Source organism: Leucopleurus acutus (genome assembly GCF_964270905.1).
Source record: "Leucopleurus acutus genome assembly, chromosome: 4".
NCBI lineage: Eukaryota > Metazoa > Chordata > Mammalia > Artiodactyla > Delphinidae > Leucopleurus > Leucopleurus acutus.
In genome coordinates, this window is record NC_139146.1 from 6589187 (window position 1) to 6608130 (window position 18944).

Here is an 18944-nt window from a genome sequence, read left to right on the forward strand (position 1 = left end):
CAATCACTGTTACAAAAGAATAATTTCAGAGTTGTCATGGCATTAAAATGACTTTGATAAGCATTAGAGCACTGAAACATATTAAAGAATAGAAGATTTATGTCTGTTTATTCAGTGCTTACGGGAAAAAAAACAGGCAAATGTTTTTGCTTCTGTTTTATAGTCCCAATTATCCTAAGTACTTGGTTTAATTTGCTCTCTTCCTGATTAAATCTAAGCATACATAAAGATCAGATGAGAATGCATGTTCCCGTTAAATGGTGACTGAGGATGTGCAGACATGATATATGGGATTCTTTTCGTTAAATCGATACTTTACACGTTTATGGAAAAACATAAATATTATCCCTGTGGCCAAAGAATTAAAAGTTACGCTTAATATGTTTACCTACTGTGTGAAATGCACAAGCAATTATTTAATAAAGCTCACATACAGAGATCGTCGTAATATTAAAGTCTGAGTTGTTCAAAGCAGAACCCCAAATTGATACGGGCATATGTGAGAAGTGTGGGTCAGCAGGTTGATAACTCTGAGCCTTCAAAGCAAATCTGATCAACTGATTTAAAGTTCTCTTTGTGATTATCTGGATTTGGACTATGAGAATAAAAGAGCAAGCCTGTGTTTGTTTTATAAAATTTATACAATGGTGTCACAGAGAAGGAGTAAAATCATCTTACTGGCAGACAAATACAGACTATGAAAGTATTTTGGTTTCTAGTGTTAATAAACCTCATCTCATTAAGTAAGAACCAATAAGAATACAGCCCCTGCTTCCAATGAATAGACTTAAAAGTATTTGAGCCACAGAGAAGAAAGAACTTATTTCTGATATAAGACCTTAAGGCATGCTTTTGATCCACAGATGGAGGTGGGCACTATATGAGTTCTGAGAGCACAGGTCACTTGGTATGACCCCTATAAACGGAACTGTTCCTGAGTATTTGCATGATGGACTGTGGTCCAGCTAGACCAGTGACTCTCAACTGGGGGTGAGTTTTGCTTCCTCCAGGGGACACTGGAAATGTCTGGAGCCATGTGATTGTCATAGTTTGAGGGGAGAAGGGGCATGCTACTGGTATCTAGTGAGTAGAGACCAGGGACGCTGCTAAATATCCTATTGTGCATAAGACAGTCCCTCACAACAAAAAATTATCTGGCCCCAAATGTCAATAGTGCCAAGGGAGTGGAACTTTGAGCTGATCCATTGTATTCTCCCTGTTGACAAAGAGTTGAGGTTGGGCTTCCCTGATGGCGCAGTGGTTGAGAGTCCACCTGCCGATGCAGGAGACATGGGTTCATGCCCCGGTCTGGGAAGATCCCACGTGCTGCGGAGCGGCTAGGCCTGTGAGCCATGGCCACTGAGCCTGCGCGTCCAGAGCCTGTGCTCCGCAATGGGAGAGGCCACAACAGTGAGAGGCCCGCGTACCACAAAAAAAAAAAAAAAAAAGAAGAGTTGAGGTTGAGGTCCCACCTACCGATAAAATTATGGTCCAAGAAAAGCCTAATTATATCCAGCACTAGTCGACTCTCACCTGGCCTTAAGAATAGTAATTTAGTAATAGGGGGGAGAAGTTAGACGTGGGATACATGAGCAAATGCAAATACATCTTTTTTGTGAAGCTAACTTATCTCTATTTTAACAGTGTTTTGGCAAGAATGCTCAGTTAACTCATGGGAGTGTATTCAGGTGACCAAGTCATAATGTTCTCTCCACCCATAAATCAAATGTTGACCCAGGGCCAGGGTTCCTTCAGAATGAGGGGAGAAGACGTTAAGATCCTCAATAGTGGAGAAAGTAGAAGGTGGCTATAGGAAGTCTGGGAAGAGTGGAGAGAGAGTAATTCATAAACTATGAAGGGCCATTCATTTTTACCTTCAGGTGTGTCAAATTACTTATTTGCACAGCGCTGTGTTATAGTACGAGGTATTCTAGTTATTACTAGTTATTCTAGTTATTACTCTATACACTAGGTACTTACTCCTCTCCATGTTCTTCCAGAGACATAAGAAATGTGAGGGCTTCCCTGGTGGCGCAGTGGTTGAGAGTCCACCTGCCGATGCGGAGGACACGGGTTCGTGCCCTGGTCCGGGAAGATCCCACATGCCGCGGAGCGGCTGGGCCCGTGAGCCATGGCCGCTGAGCCTGCGCGTCCGGAGCCTGTGCTCCACAGCGGGAGAGGCCACAACAGTGAGAGGCCCGCGTACCGCAAAAAAAAAAAAAAAAGAAAAAGAAATGTGAAAAGGTCATCTAAACAAATATGTTTCAGGGCAAAGATGGTGAGCAGTGGTAAAGAGGGTAACTACAGTCTTTCCTACTTCTACCAGGGACAGACTATCCTTTCATTAATTACAGTAAAGAGAAGAGTGTTTGGCAGGTAGCAGGTGCTCAGTAACCGGTTGGTCAGATGAATAAATGGTTTATCATCCAAAACATGAACTCTCCCTTAATGCATTAATACCCCTCCTTTCTTTTATCCGATTGTTTTCAAGCCCAGGCTTTTCTTTCTTCATAGTTTTTCTCACATTCTTTTCTTCCTTTCTCTTCTGAATGTGACTCTGAGGAAGACACATTCATCCTTGACTTGGTTTCCTGATTGTTTCTCATGTCTTTAACATTAACATTCGTTTGACCCCCTTGCTGCCAAATTACTCCTTTTAAACATGCCTCTCTGTGTACTTTTTACTACTTTCAGCACACCTAAAAGTGCTCTGTTGTCTAAAATGAAACTTTCACCTTTTTAGTTTTACAAATTTTGTTTCATCAATTTGATTTCACTAATTAGCTTAGAATTCTACATTTTATTTAAAGTATTACATATTTTAAAAAATCACTATTTGGCAAAATAGGGAAGAAGGTTAGTATGTCATAGAGTAGAACTGTCATTAGCTAGGAATTAAGAGACTTTAAGTGATTACCCAGGTTTTAACATTAAATAGTGTGAATTTTGATAAATCTCTTAGAGTATATCTGAGAGATGTCTCATTTAGACAGTGATTTATGTCACTGTCATTTAGAGGGAAGAAAGAATATTATCTGATAGTTGGATTCTAGCAAAAAATACTTTTTGCTCAATACTTTCATGAAGGAAAATAATTATGAAGAAACTAAAATTTGGAGATTCAGGGCCCACTTGTTACCTTAGCTACAAATAAGTCTTATAGGAGATTATGTAACAGAAAACATTCCGAGGATGAAAATAAATCTTCTGCCACATTGTTGAGGGGAAATTATTCTTTCCTAAGGAAAAAGTTTAAAAGGGAAATATTGTTTCCCCACTCATCTTGCCTTCAATCCGCCCAGCTGCCTTTTAGCAGTCAAGCAACCCATTATCACCATTATTGTGTTTGAGTCATCATGGCCTCGAGGTGAACTGCTTGAGGAAAATGGCTTGAAAGAAATAAATACATATACACTGGCATCAGTCTTTAGTCTCTTCTTTTTAGTGGCATTGCTTTCAAGTCAAGTTGGCTTGTGTCCAAAACAAAACCAAAAAAAGCAACAGTTAAACAGCTGGTACCAATTATCCTAACTTCAGTGGGACCTCACACTCAAGTGTCCAACTAGCAAACTGGACCTATGATATAATGGATTTGTTATTTCCTAACTTGACCATGGTGCTGGTGCTGTTTGCCCACTGCCTTCTATTAAAAGTAATCTCCAGAATTATACACCTACACTCTCACAACAAGCGTTATTATTTTTGTGTGCTTTTTTTTTTTTTTTTTTTTTTTTTTTTTGCGGTACGCGGGCCTCTCACTGTCGTGGCCTCTCCCGTTGCAGAGCACAGGCTCCGGACGCGCAGGCTCAGCGGCCATGGCTCACTGGCCCAGCCGCTCCGCGGCACGTGGGATCTTCCCGGACCGGGACACGAACCCGTGTCCCCTGCATCGGCAGGCAGACTCTCAACCACTGCGCCACCAGGGAAGCCCTTGTGTGCTTTTTATAAGCTCATAAAATTACTGTCTAATTGTATATACACACCAGTGGATCTTATTTTCTGGAGAAAAACTCCAGAAAACTGGATATAAAAGTTTGAACAAGTATTTGTCTGATAAGTCATACTATATTTTGACACTAGCATAGGGATATGGAATTTTATAAAGAGAAAAATACTATGATAATGAACATAATGAAATGTACATCACAGATTATTTTTTTTTGCATTGAAGATTATTAGAAATACAGTTCTCAAGTTCACTTACAGAAAGGATGGAAAAACTAAGTGTTTTTTATATTGATATGGAGCATAGCATATTGATCAATACTACTACATTATTGATTCATTTAAAATATTTGTCTTCCGAAAACATACAATGACATTTTGTAACATATTCTTATATTTATACTTCATGTTTTATAAAGTTGCCTCATTTTTTAAGGAGCTTATATTGCCACTCTAGCTGTCTGAGATGCTATTCTCTAGAACCAGGAATAAATGTTGGCAATATTAAATAGAATTTGGACATGAAAAATTCCAGTTCATCATTTTAGTCCCTCAGAAGTACAAGTTCTAAATTTGGCAAGATATACTGGTTTTAATATGTTCTACTCTGAAATAGAAACTCTCTTAAGTTTACTTTAGGAAAAAAAAAAAAATCCATTGCTCTCCATTAAGACAAGAATCTCACAAATCACAAAGAGGATTTTGTAACTAGGCAACCAAGGTCAGCAAGACTGTGACCAAGGTTTGGAGAACCAGCTGAACACACACACCAGGAAAAGTGAGGACCCGCACTGCATGGAAGAAAATTAATGTTGTATTCTTTTTAAAACCTGTAATTCCATTGCACCTTGCAGGTGTACCCTGAAAAACAGCTGATAAATCTTCTCCAGATCCACATTTTGAATAACAAATCATATTTTATTCAAAAGATTTTCCATTATAAATATACCCTGATCAGCCAAGAAACTGGAAAACAAACCAACAACGACAAAACCCTTAAACAGGCATTTTTCTAACGGGGTGATTTTCCTTGAATAGTACCTGATTACCTGACCTTCCTAGGCAAAGCCACGTGCTCATAAAGAAAGGTGAGATTTGCTAACTCCTGTAGTGGAGAATGTTAAAATGGATGAAATGCTTTCATGAGTTCTCACAAACTTTTCCAAGTAATTGAAATTGATGTTTGTGTTTTTTATACTGATATGGAGTATAGCATATTGATCAATACTACAAAATTATGGTACCTATCAGAATTCTAAAATCAAATACTGTTATTGATTTTAAGTTGATTGCATAGTTGTTAGTTTCAGAAGCTTAAAATTCTCCTGAGCCTGGAGCCCCAAGTAATTATGTCAGAAAGTTGTACTGAGTATTGCAGTCATTTGCACTGTTAGCTTTTAGAGTGCCTCACTGGGTAAGTAGTAATGTGAACAGCTTTAAAGCTTGCATGTAACTTCAAAGGTCTTCTAAACCTCAGCTGAATGGATCTGGTAGGCAATTTGGATACATTTGGTTATTATTCTGTTTGCTTACTTTCCATCCATTTTTTCCCAAAAGCTGTGTCCTTATGTGGGAAAAGAGACTGCTATTGCCTAAAGTGTGCACCAAAATGCTTAGAGAAGCTATTAAGTTAACCTGGTTGCATCGAATTATCATTTCGTTTTATGACATCATATTTAAATTACTCCAATCTAAACCCAATAATGAAATTCCTGATGACATTTTAGCAATATGCGCCTTGTCTAGGAAATATAGTACATATTGGTCAAAGAAATGAAAAGAATGTAGGATGTATTCACAGAATCAAAATTTCACGTTGTTTTCACATGTCGTAAAGGCACAGGAAAGGCACAGATAAGCATTTTCTTTATCATGCATTCATCTCCTCTAACTCTTCCTTCCCACTTCTATTTTTGCCTATTGCACATCTAACTTAGCTTCAATGAGGCCATAATTAAGTGTAATCTTGTTGTTGGTTTAAAAAGAAACCTGTATATCACATTAATGCTGTGTTCACTGGGCTTTAGTGTTATCATCTCAGCACAGACGTGTGACCCAGAACTACAGGCAATGGTTCAGGTCTATGTGATATTGAGAAAATATATTTGTGTGCCTATAAGCTTATAGGTGAATGCATAAGCTGCTTGGTTCAGCAGTTATTTTCTGAACTTGTAATCCTTCCCTCTTAGCTGACCCATAGGAGGGAGTATGACTTTATAATTGCATGGGCTCTGGACACATTTGAGAATTTATGCCCCGGTGGGAAGAACAGTAGGGAAGTAAGATTCAGTAATTCAGGCACAGGATGATAACTGACTGTATCAGAAGAATATCAGCTACCACATTAAAGTTCACTTACACACCATGTTATCAGCCAGATTGTTTTTAATGCATAAGACAGTCCTAGTGAGAAAGCTGGATATAGAATAAAAACCATTTATGTATATATATTTTAACAGATTTAGTGCTACGACTATGGACATCATTTTAAAGGCCTGTGTCTGTATTTTTATAACCAAATCTTTAAAATGTTATATTGTATATACATTCTAAAAGATAACTATAAATTAACTGTTTTCTTAGAAATCAAATTTAAATGGAAACAAAGAATGCAGCAGAATTTTCAAAGAAATGATTCATAAGCCAAAACTTACCAAGAACATTATTAAAAGAATAAGAGTTTTCCCCTAATATATTTACCACATGTATCCATATATCCTTTAGTAATAGAAGTAAACTTCTTTAAAAATATTTTGTTCAAAAGTCATCCTTTGGACTGGTAAAAAAAAATGTTGAATATTATTTTTGATGAGAATCGTGAGTTAAAAAACATTAGCATTTAGTAACTTATAATTTTTTTAGATTTTAATATGTAAGTATATTCTCTTTAAACATGTCTACAATATGTACTAGGCCTTTTATCTCACCATAAAAATGAATGTGTTTCAAAACAGATTTGCCATAAGGTTTTCATACATGACCAATTTTCACAATAAATGACATCTGTGAGCCAGATGGAATGAACAAAAAAGTTCCTTTACTTCCTGTGTTGCTCAAGAGAAAATAATACTGATCATTTTGACCTCAAAACAACCAGTTTCATTGTCTGAAGATTACATCGTTTTTCACATTTGCTCCTAGAACAAAATGATTTCCACATTAACAGCTTTTTCAATAGATTTTATCTTGTTCTTGAAGGATTAATGCTTTTTTTTAAAGTACATATTGAAAGTTAGAAAATGTCCATACTAACATGATAATAAACTATCTGGGCTTACACGACAAACCTAGTTCCCTTACCACTATTTTATTATAACACTGGTAAATGACATAAAGATAAAGCAAATTTTAGCTCAAATTTTGAATTAAGTATTGATATTTTCATATAGTAGTTAAATTCAAAGCTTTAGAATTTATTCTTCAGAGTATCTAAAATCATGTTAAGTCATACTAGAAAAACAAAAAATAGAAATCTTCAATTTTCAGAACACTTCATTTGGTAAAATAAATTTAGTGTAAATAATCTGACTAATACCTTTAGTATTTCATTTTGGTTGTCTTGTTCTAGACATAAACAAAGCAAAGAGACAGCTGATATAAGAATGCACTTACTGGAGACATTGCAAAAGAAAGCAACAGTTAAGGACAGGTAGACAAAGACTTTGTAATACTAAAGAAGAAACATTAAAACATTCCTTACACTTGTAAATGGAGAAACTGTATGAGAAAACAAACTTTTATGGGTTATGGGGCTCTTTGGATATGTCTTTATTTTTAGCACTTAATGCATAATGTTGAATATTTGCAAGTCACCATTTCCCATTAGACTGGAGTCTGCTAAGGTAGGGATAATGCTTCATTCATTTACGTGTTCTAAGTATTTAACAGACTGTTTGAAACTTAATATGGAGACAACGAAAATTTGATAAATGAATGAACTCCTTTTATCAGTTTCATCAATAGACACCTGTCAATATTACTTTGTGCTATTACTGAAAAATTAAAGAATAAATTTCAAATAACAGAAATAATTTTGTCAAAAATATATTTAGTTGATGTTTGTCTTAACTAATCTATTAATTCTCAAAACAAAAAAGAATTATTATTAAATGTTTTACTTTCATTTATAAACAAAATTACAATGGAATTGGTATGGTTCTCCCACAATTCTTTGGTATTTTATTTATACATGTGTTAACTTCTTTTAACTGAATAAATTTTTCAATATATTGTTAATGATATCAATATATGTGCAAATATAATATATAATTATATATATTATATATAATATATAATCAATAGTCTTTGGGGTGACGAAGAAATATGGGGGCTACATAATTAATCATATTGCAGACTTTACAGAGATAAAATGGCATGCTGCTAAAACTTAGTTTAGTCATTTGGTCAGACTAAACTTTGATTTTCTTTGATTTGAAAGATAATAGAAATTGCTGTGTTATTAAAAGGAAAAATGTTAATGTCTTTACTGAGTACTTAAGTCATTCTCAATTTTGTTGAACAATATCAAATTAATAAAATAGAATTTTCAGAGGCCTTGTGCAAACATCCATTACTGACCATCACCATAAATTCCAAGTGGTCTCAAGTTGTGCAATAGTGTATATATATGTGCATGTTTGTGTGTGTGTGTGTGTGGTAATATATATGTATGAAGTATCTATCTATCAACTACCTATCATCTATCACCTATCTATCTATCTCTCTCTCTATCTATCCATCTACCCTATTCATTTTGATAGTACTTATAGCCATAACTGTACACTGTTTTTCTTCATATGGACTTAAAGAAGACTACAGAAACTCTAAACAACTTAATCTGACATGAGATATCAAATTGTCAATATTTTTCATTAACTTGTTACTTTTTTCTCACTAGTTTCATAGAGAAAAAGAAACATGTTCCAACAATGCTTGACACACTGCTTACATTTTTTTATAAAATAATTATAAATAATTATGTATAAACACACATACATATATAACAAGGATATATTATCACCACTAGACAAAAATGAGAAGCAATAAAATAAAAGAAATTGCTTCTATCCAGAAATGTACCCATAACCTCATGTTTTTCAGATCTATTCTATCCTGATCAGTATGTTTGTCTAATGGTTAAACAAAAAAACTAACAAAATGCATAGTGGAATTAAAATAGATATAGTGGATGTAAAATTTAGCAATATGCATCCCTAGGACAGTATTATTTATAATTATTACAGGATACTTGGAGCACAAAATATAGGTGTGATTAAACTGAAAAACAATCTACGGTTCCACATCTTGAAGGACAGGCACTAGGTGGCCTTAAAGTTTTAAAGATTCCCTTTAAATCACAGAGCTGTTATAATATCTGTCCTGGAATTGCTGCCAGTCTTTTATTTTCAAGGTATAATCACTACTCTTCATAACAGGTCTTCCAATACCTGGCCATAAATGAAGACCATCCACACAGCATCAAACTATAGAGGCTGCATATATTTTGACTGCTTATCCTTTTGTTTTTCCTTTTTACTACTTTTTGTGTTGGTTTGGCTTTTCAGTAGAGTTACACCATGGTATTCTGGCAAAACAGCATGGACTCTCTGTCTGACTCACACAGCATGATTGTTTCCAGAAGGGTAGAGATGTGATTTCATTTCCTCTGTCTTTTTCCCCCCCTTTCTTTTGTTACAACTATATGGTGGAGTGGGTCTGGGATGCATATGATATTCCTAAAGAAATTGAACAGCAACAAAAAAGCACATGCTGAGGAAGACGGAAGACAGTTATAGATGATAAGGTGCCATTTTTCTATCTGCTTTACAAATGTTATTTATCCAATTCATTGTGTGGTGGTCCTGAGAGTGTACTGAATATTTGTATTGAGATTTCAATAAATTCCCTTGCCCCCAAATTAACTCCAATTTGCGAAGAAGGATGTGATAAGTCTATACATTTACACAAATTTTTCATACCACATTAAAATATTTGTAATATTAGTTCTCAATTATTAAAGTTCCCAGTATAGGTTCACAGGGCCTTACATACAGACATATAGCAATTTCTAACATGAAGGGTTCATACTTGAACAATCAGAACAATGCAACAATTGACCTTTTTGCAAATATTTAAACGTAAGTAATAGACTTAGGATAGCCATATGGTTTTAATTTCTTCAAATTACCCTCTGCTTGTTCAAACATGTAAATCAGGGATCAGGAATTGGTATACTTTTTTCTTAAAGGGCCAGAAAGTAAATTTTTCAGGCTCGTGGGCATTAAGGTCTTGTTCATATCTACTTCTATCTTCCTTTGCAGTGTGAAAGCCACTACAGTCACTATGTAAATAAAGAGGTATGGCTATGTCTTAATAAAACTTTACTTATAAAAACAGGATACCCACTGTAGTTTGCTAATCCCTGATACATACAACTATTCAGTATTATTGGGAGCACAGAAATTGATATGGTTATTTATATGTACCACATCTTCTTTAGCATCTGTTGATGGACATTTAGATTGTTTCCATGTCCTGGCTGTTGTGAAGAGCGCTGCTATGAACATAAGGGTACATGTATCTTTTTAAATTAGGGTTTTGTCTAGACATGTGCCTAGGAGTAGGATTGCTGGATCATATGGTAATTCTGTTTTTAGTTTTCTGAGGAACCTCCACACTGTTTTCCAGTGGCTGCACCAACTTACAATCCCACCTACAGTGTAGGAGCGTTCCCTTTTCTCCACACCCTCTCCAGCATTTGTTATCTGTAGACTTTTTAATGATGGCCATTCTGACTGGTGTGAGGTGATACCTCATTGTAGTTTTGATTTGCATTTCTCTAATGATTAGTGATGTTGAGCATCTTTTCATGTGCCTATTGGCCATCTGTATGTCTTCTGTGGAGAAATGTCTATTTAGGTCTTCTGCCCATGTTTTGATTGGGTTGTTTGTCTTTTTGTTGTTGAGTTGTACGAGCTGTTTGTATATTTTGGAAATTAAGCCCTTGTCGGTCAAATTGTTGGCAAATATTTTCTCCCATTCTGTGGGTTGTCTTTTCATTTCGTTTATGGTTTCCTTTGCTGTGCAAAAGCTTGTAAGTTTGATTAGGTCCCGTTTGTTTATTTTTGTTTTTATTTCTATTGCCTCAGGAAAGTGACTAAGAAAACATTGGTACAATTTATGTCAGAGAATGTTTTGCCTATGATCTCCTCTAGGAGTTTTATGGGGTCATGTCTTATGTTTAAGTCTTTAAGCCACTTTGAGTTTATTTTTGTGTATGGTGAGAGTGTGTGGAATACAATGGACTACTACTCAGACAAAACAGGAACGAAATAATGCCATTTGCAGCAACATGGATGCAACTAGAGATTATCATACTAAGTGAAGGAAGTCAGACAGAGAAAGTCAAAAAGACAAAAACAAATATCATGTGATTTCACTTATACATGGAATCTAAAATACGACACAAATGAACCTATCGAACCTATCTATGAAACAGAAACAGAATCCTGGACATAGAGAACAGACTGGTGGTTGCCAAGAGGGAGGGGGTTGGGGAGGGCTGAAGTAGGAGGTTGGGGTTAGCAGATGTAAGCTTTTATATACAGAATTGATAAACAACAAGATCCTACTGTATAGTACAGAGAATTATATTCAATACCCTATGATAAATCATAATGAAAAAATATTAAAAAAGAGTACATATATGCGTAACTGAATCACTTCGCTATACAGCAGAAATTAACACATTGTAAGTCAACTATATTTCAATAAAAATATTGATAAAAAAGAAATTGATATGATTACTGACTTTAAAATTTCTTTATGAAAATTAAAAAAGTTTTAAAAGATAGGTGAAAGAGTGTGAGGTAAGTTAAGACATGAGTCTGATCTGGAGTCAAAATAATCAGAAAGCCAATATTTAAAAAATGAAAGTTTGTGTCCACGTACCCTCAAGTAAGCAAATATTGTTCCTGGTAAAATTCCGGTTTTAAGTCTGTAATTTATTAAAACAATATATTTGGGGCTTCTCTGGTGGCGCAGTGGTTGAGAATCTGCCTGCCAATGCAGGGGACACAGGTTCGAGCCCTGGTCTGGGAAGATCCCACATGCCGCGGAGCAACTAGGCCCGTGAGCCACAATTACTGAGCCTGCGCATCTGGAGCCTGTGCTCCGCAACAAGAGAGGACGCGATAGTGAGAGGCCCGCGCACCGCGATGAAGAGTGGCCCCCGCTTGCCGCAACTAGAGAAAGCCCTCGCACAGAAACGAAGACACAACACAACCAAAAATAAATAAATTAATTAATTAAAAAAAAAACAATATATTTTATTTACTATGTAGTTGTTTGAAATGGCCTCAGAAACCAAAAATAAGGAATCAAGAAGATAACCACAAGCTTAAAATATTTGTTTCTCAAATGTAATTGGCTTTATATAAATTGGAAGAGGAGACTGCTCTGGTAAATGTTCCCTTCTGCAAGTGTTTGGTGCAGGTCTATGTATATATCAAATTAGATCAATCAGATCAAACTTGTAAGAATAATATTAAATCTCCTGTATTCTAATTAATGTTTTGTCTGCATGTCTAATAGAAGTATGGTAAATTTTCCCACTTTGATTTTAGAAATGTCTATTTCTCCTACTAGTTCTATAAATTTCTGCTTTATATATTTTGAGGCTAGGTTACGAGGTACACACAAATTTAGAATTGTTATATATTCTTGGTGGACCATCTCTTTTATTATCATGAAATACCACTCTCAAAACTTGGGGTTCACCATGTTTCTTACATCTGTTACTTAAATTCCATTGATATTAGAGAATTCTCTTAACACTTCAAATATTGATTCTGTACAATCAAGTTTCTCACATCCTTCCAGGACTGCAAATTAAATGTGCAGTGTTAACAGAAATAAGCAATAAACCAATCTATAATACGAACAGAAAAGCGTCTTATTTTGCCCAAAATGAGGACTTTAGCCTGGGAGACACAGATTCAAGAAGCATTTGAATTCTGCCTGACTACAAAATGCGGGAGGCTTATAAGGGCAAAAAACACAAAATTATGTAAATTGTTTGTTAAGGATTATAACTGGAGCTGGCAAGAATTAAGGGTGCTTTTTAAGCAAGGATTGGTTGCGGTCTGAAATGACTGCATAGTTACAAGGGGAGACCTTGAGACTACAAGGCTGCAGCCGGCAGCTACCAGATATTGTTTTGAGAAAGGCTGGTGGTGTCCTTGAGTGTGACACAGTTCAGAAAATTCAAGTTCTCAGTGATCCAGGAACATACCTGAAACCAGGTTCACAATGGCCAACCAACTCCATTTGAATGCCTAAACCACAGTCACTCCATTTTGACTTTTAAAATGCATTCTTTTCTTTAATGGTTAAAGCCGATGTAGAAGGCATGTTTAATAGACCATAAACAGGCTGTTTTGGTTAGCCTCAAGTTTTAGTTAAATCATGTATAAGCCAGAATGTCTTCTCCATAGCTCAATATATGAAAATTTCTTCTATCAGTACTATACTTGTTAGTAAATACACGTCTTTTACTGTGTGTTTTTGATGTTTTTTTCATATATGCCGCCCTTCAGTCTCTGTTCTTTAGTCTGTGTGCTATCTGTTGAATTATTAATTCCACTTTTAGTATGTGATTCTTCAGTTCTAGAATTTCTGTATATTTATAAATTCTAGTTCTCTGATGAAATTTCCTGGTTTTCATTTAATAATTTGAACATTTTAATCACAATTATTTTAAAGCCTCCTTCAAACAACTCCAATATATGGCTTTCTTGTGCCTCTGTTTCTATTGTCTAATTTTTATCTTGATTATTGTCAGCTATTGCATACTTTTATGCTAGGTTAATTTTGCTCAAATGCCAGATGGTGTAAATAAAACAATTTAGACTTAATTTGACGCTCAGTCTAATTTATACTCCTCCTGAGGACATGTGGTTTCATTTGTGGCAGGTAGTTTAATTAAGAGCAGAAAAATTTAATCTAATAAATGACTAAGATGCTTTAAAACTGAGATTCAGTACCTGAAGGAATTTTATTTCCTGTTAGCCCTACTTCCAGGGTGTGCATCTTTGGGGTTCTTAGATCTCACAGGGAGAGCTGACCTGAAATAAGTTCCTTTGCTATAGCTGGAGAGGAACCTTAGACTCCTCTGTTCACTGAACTTTGGTCTATGTCACCCAGAGACGTAGAAACACCATTTTGGCATTACAGTCATTTAAAATCCTTTTCAACACTTTGTAAGTAAGTCTTTTTAATTAAAAAGACGTAAGTCTTTTTAATTTTCCCCCTTACAGTTTGTGTGAAGTGGTATCTTATTGCGCCTGAACTCTGGATTTCCCTGGTAGGTAGTGATATAGTACATCTTCTCATGCACTTATTGATCATTAGCATCCTTCTTTGGTGAAGTGACTGTTGAACTCTTTGCCTGTAGCACTGTTGGTTTCGTATTATTGAGGTATGAGTGTTCTTTATATAATCTGAACACAAGTCTTTTATAAGAAATATATATTGCAAATATTAATTTGCATTCTGTAACTTGATTTTTTTTTTGTTATTTTTCATAATGGTGCTCTTTAAAGAGGTAAAGCTTTTAATTTTGAGAAAATTCTGTTCATTTTATACAGGCTCATGCTTTTGGTGTCCTGTTTAAGAAATCTTTCTCTACTCCAAAATGTTACACATTTTCTTTGAAGTTTTCTTCTAGAAGTTTTACATTATTAACTTTCACATTTAGATCCATGATCCATTCTAATTTGATTTTTGTGTATTGTGTGAGATATGTGTTGATGTTTACTTTCCTCTTATACAAATATAGATATTTAGTTGTTCCAGCACTGTATGTTGGAAGACTTTTTCTCCCTCACTGAATTGCTTAGAACTTTTATTTAAAAGCAAGGAGGATAGATGTATATTTTCTGACTCTATTCTATTCCATTGATCTATATGTTTATGCTTTCACTAATATCATCCTTTTGATTACTGTAGTTTCATGTCTTGAAATCAGATAATGTACATTCTCCAAATTTGTTCTTGTTTTGAAAATTACTTTTGTTGCTCTAAATTGGTTTCAATCCTATATAAATGCTCAATCCTGCTTCCTTTCCTCTGCCACAATTGTTGATTCTGAGTCTTTCCTCATTAACTCAAAGATTCAGAATCTTTTTCCCAGGCACCTTGACTTGCAACACTTATATTTTATATATGGTAAATTTGAGGCTCTTTAAGAATGATTGGAGATTAATGTCACAATATAGTACATGGCACAAATGTTGTTATATCCATTCATTTTTAACTGAAAGCCTCCTTGGCTATTAAACATTATTTGTTTAAAGGAAAAGAAATCTTAAACTCCTTACTGTTGCTAAATAAGCACTGCATGATCTTTCCCCTTCCTACGTCTCCTGTCTCACATCCATCTACTCTCTTTCCTTATTCTTTATGCTCCAGTCTTACTGGCTTTCTTTCAGTTCCTGGAATTGAATAAATTCCCACAGAGGGCCCTTGCACATGGTGTTTTTCTCTGCCTGGGGTGCTCATCCCTCCAATCTTCTCATGGTTGATTCCTACTTATACTTCAAATTTCAGTTTAAATATTCTTTCCTGAACACAATGTAGATGCTCTGTTATTATCCATCACAAAGCTTGTGTGTTTCTTTTACAATTTATATTTTTAAAATTATTTTACTATTTTGATTTTCTCCTGTACAAGGGAAGATGGTGTCTACCTTGTTCCACTGTTTCTGAATCTGTAGTGATTTGCAGAACATCTTAAAGATAGTTGTGTTAATGCCTGTTGAATTAAATAAAAACGTTTGATATCTTATGGAATCACTTTACCTCTCCCACTTTCTTTTAAGACAAACATTTTTCTAAGTTTATTTAGTTTTCTCAGGCTTCTTTGTACTTTACCTCTGAAATAGGATATGACACTATTGAGTCCATACTTTCTGGTATTACTGTTTATCCAGTAAGTTTATCATTTTCCTCACTCTTTTGTTCTGTGATCCCTTAAATGTGGGTATCCCCTAAAATTTTATTCTTTGTCACATCCATGGATTTTTAGCTGTTGCTGATGCCTAGCCTTCTCAAACCCAGTGTTTTAGTCCACTTGGGCAGCTATAACAAAATACCATATATTGGGTGCTTAAACAATAGACATTTATCTCTCACATTTCTAGAGGCTGGGAAGTCCTATGTTCTAGTGCCAGTGGATTCAGTTCTTGGTGAGGGCCCTCTTCCTGGCTTGCAGACGGCTGCCTTCTAGCTATATCTCTTATGACAGAGAGAAGAAGCTCTGGTGTCTCTTCACCTACTTGTAAGGCCACTAATCCCATCATGGGGGTTCTACCCTCGTGAACTCATATAAACCTAATTACCTCCCAAAGGCCCCCACCTCCTGATTTGATTACATTGGGGGGTTAGGGCTTCAATGTATAAATTTTGCATGGACACAAATATTCAGTGTGTAATTTCCAGTTTCAAGGTTTTATTTCCACCTGCCATCTGGACATCTCTACCAGGGCGTGACATACAATTAAAATTCAATGTGATTATAAACCAAATCTTGTACTTTTTATATTTTCATTTTTAATCTACAGCATTCCAGGATCCAGGGTAGCTGACATAAACTAGTAGCTGACACACAGTAGATTCGGTTACTCATTATTAAAACATGAATAAAATTATTTAAGGACCAATCAGCTCCTTCTCTTTCCTCCTCCACTTCTCTGGATGTCACTGGTTCACTTGGTTACAAACTTTTGGGTCAACTTTGTCTTTTTTTGTGTTACTCTTTCTACACAATGTCCATTTAAGCAATATTTTGCTAAATTCTACATTTAACTTGAAAACTGCTTTGCACAGTTAGAAATTTCTTTTCAATGTTGACTCCTCATTTCAGACTAATCCAAGTCTATTTTAATAAATCTTTTTCTTCCTTCATACTTCTCTCAACTCAGACACATCCTACATCATTGTGAGACTAGATTCAGTACAGCTCATATCAACATAGTCCCCAATTCACAATTGAGCGAGAGCTCTCAGCTGCCCTTCAGAGAATTAGGGCAACTGTTTGTCCTCCCGTGTATCTCCTTCATCTCCAGTAGATTCCAGAAAATAACTCCCTCTTTCAATGCACATGCCTTCTGTTTTTTATATCTGAACTTTTGATCATGTTATTCCTTCTTTTGGAACATGTTTATTTTCTTTTCCTATAAAAGTCTTGAAATTCCACCCATCACTGAAGGCAGTACTCAAAATACTCCACCACCTGGAGTCTGTTTTTTTGATACTCACAAACCTTAGAGGTGCATTTTGCTCTAATTGATCCTCCAGCATTTTGCTCATGTCTTGCTAATGGCACTAAGCACATACAAGGCTTAGTGTGCTCATTTAGCAAAGTTAAAAATGAAAATTTATTTCCTTCCCCATCCTTATTAAATCTTAACTTTTGAGAGCAAAGACTGAGACTAGTTCACCTTTTAAACTGACATATGCCACACAAACAGAAGCTTAATGCCAGGAACACTCCAGGTGGTACTTGGTTGGTTGATGAAAATAGATGTATAAATAAACAATTCCTATTAAGTTGATTTGATATTTTTCTTCAACCAATCAGATTTCTCCAAGCTTTGAAGAACGATACAGATAAAATTAACCCAGGAAATATCTACTCTGGGCAACTGAGGAATTTTTAATATGTGGATAAAACAAGAAAGTATTGCCTTAGTTATAGGTTTAAAAACATTACTTCCACACAATATTATACAAAGACTCAAAACTACTTTTAGCAGAAGCACAATGACACTAGTCTACAGCCTATGAAATTCACCCTCCTTCAAAGATGTAAGCTTCAAACAGATAAAGCGGAGGAGCATAAGATAACATTGCCAACATAGGGTTGCCTGATTTATTTGTTTCTTGAGAGGAAGTAAATTTTTTGCCCATCATTTAACACATCACTAGGCTTGCCTATTCTTTTCTATACCTTTATTTACAATGTATCTGTTTAACTTTACCTTGTGGTCACTCCCCTGTCATGATTATTCACTGTCTAATGTGTTTTATTCAAAACCAACTCCATTCCCAGTGACACTTACTACCATTGAGCTTCTTAGTTTGCCCATTTACACTTTTGGAAGACGATACAATGTCACACTCATGTACATAACATCCCTACATTGTGATGTCAAATATATTACCTATTAACCAAATTTCTTCACATATCTGGCTAACTGAACAATCTCCTTAAACAATACTTTACAACATGAAATAACACGTCGTAAGAAAATATTTCGTACTGAATATCTCAACAAGCCAGTTTCCCTACTAAAGAAAGACCTCACACAAATTAATTTAAAACACGTTTCCACATATAAATGACATTTCTTAAATAGATTAAAAATTTAAGAAAGCATGCAAAAATCTGTTTCATTAGAAACTATCAAAAAGCCAATTTGATCATAGATTAAACTGACACTTATTGAATATTTGTTATGTGGTGATTACTGTGCCGTGGATAATTTATTAAACAAAACAACAATGTTCCCGCCCTCGCGCATAGCACAAATGGTGAGCAAAAGAGAGAATTTTTAAAAATTAAATACTTGCAGAAGTTTGTAGCAACAAACTATAACACATGCTGTGGAATACAGCAAGCTGAACCAGTTACAATGCGACATGAAATTCCCCAGGAGCCCCAAAATGGATCACCTGCGTTACAAATTCCCCTCTATGCCTACAGTACAGAGTATGGTGACACCGTCTGTTGCCTGTTGGTCCCTTGATGTAAGGATGTAGAATGCTCTATAGTTCATACTTCAACAGAACCTTTATTGTTTGCCTTTAGGTCACCCTCTTTGGGGACTAAACCCTCTAACCCTGCAAAGGCCAGAGCTGTGTAGAGTGGAAGCTGAGCCCCTCCGTGGGTCTTTGGGAAAGATGGCGGATGTGTCAGGGCTCCTCAGGGACACAGAACC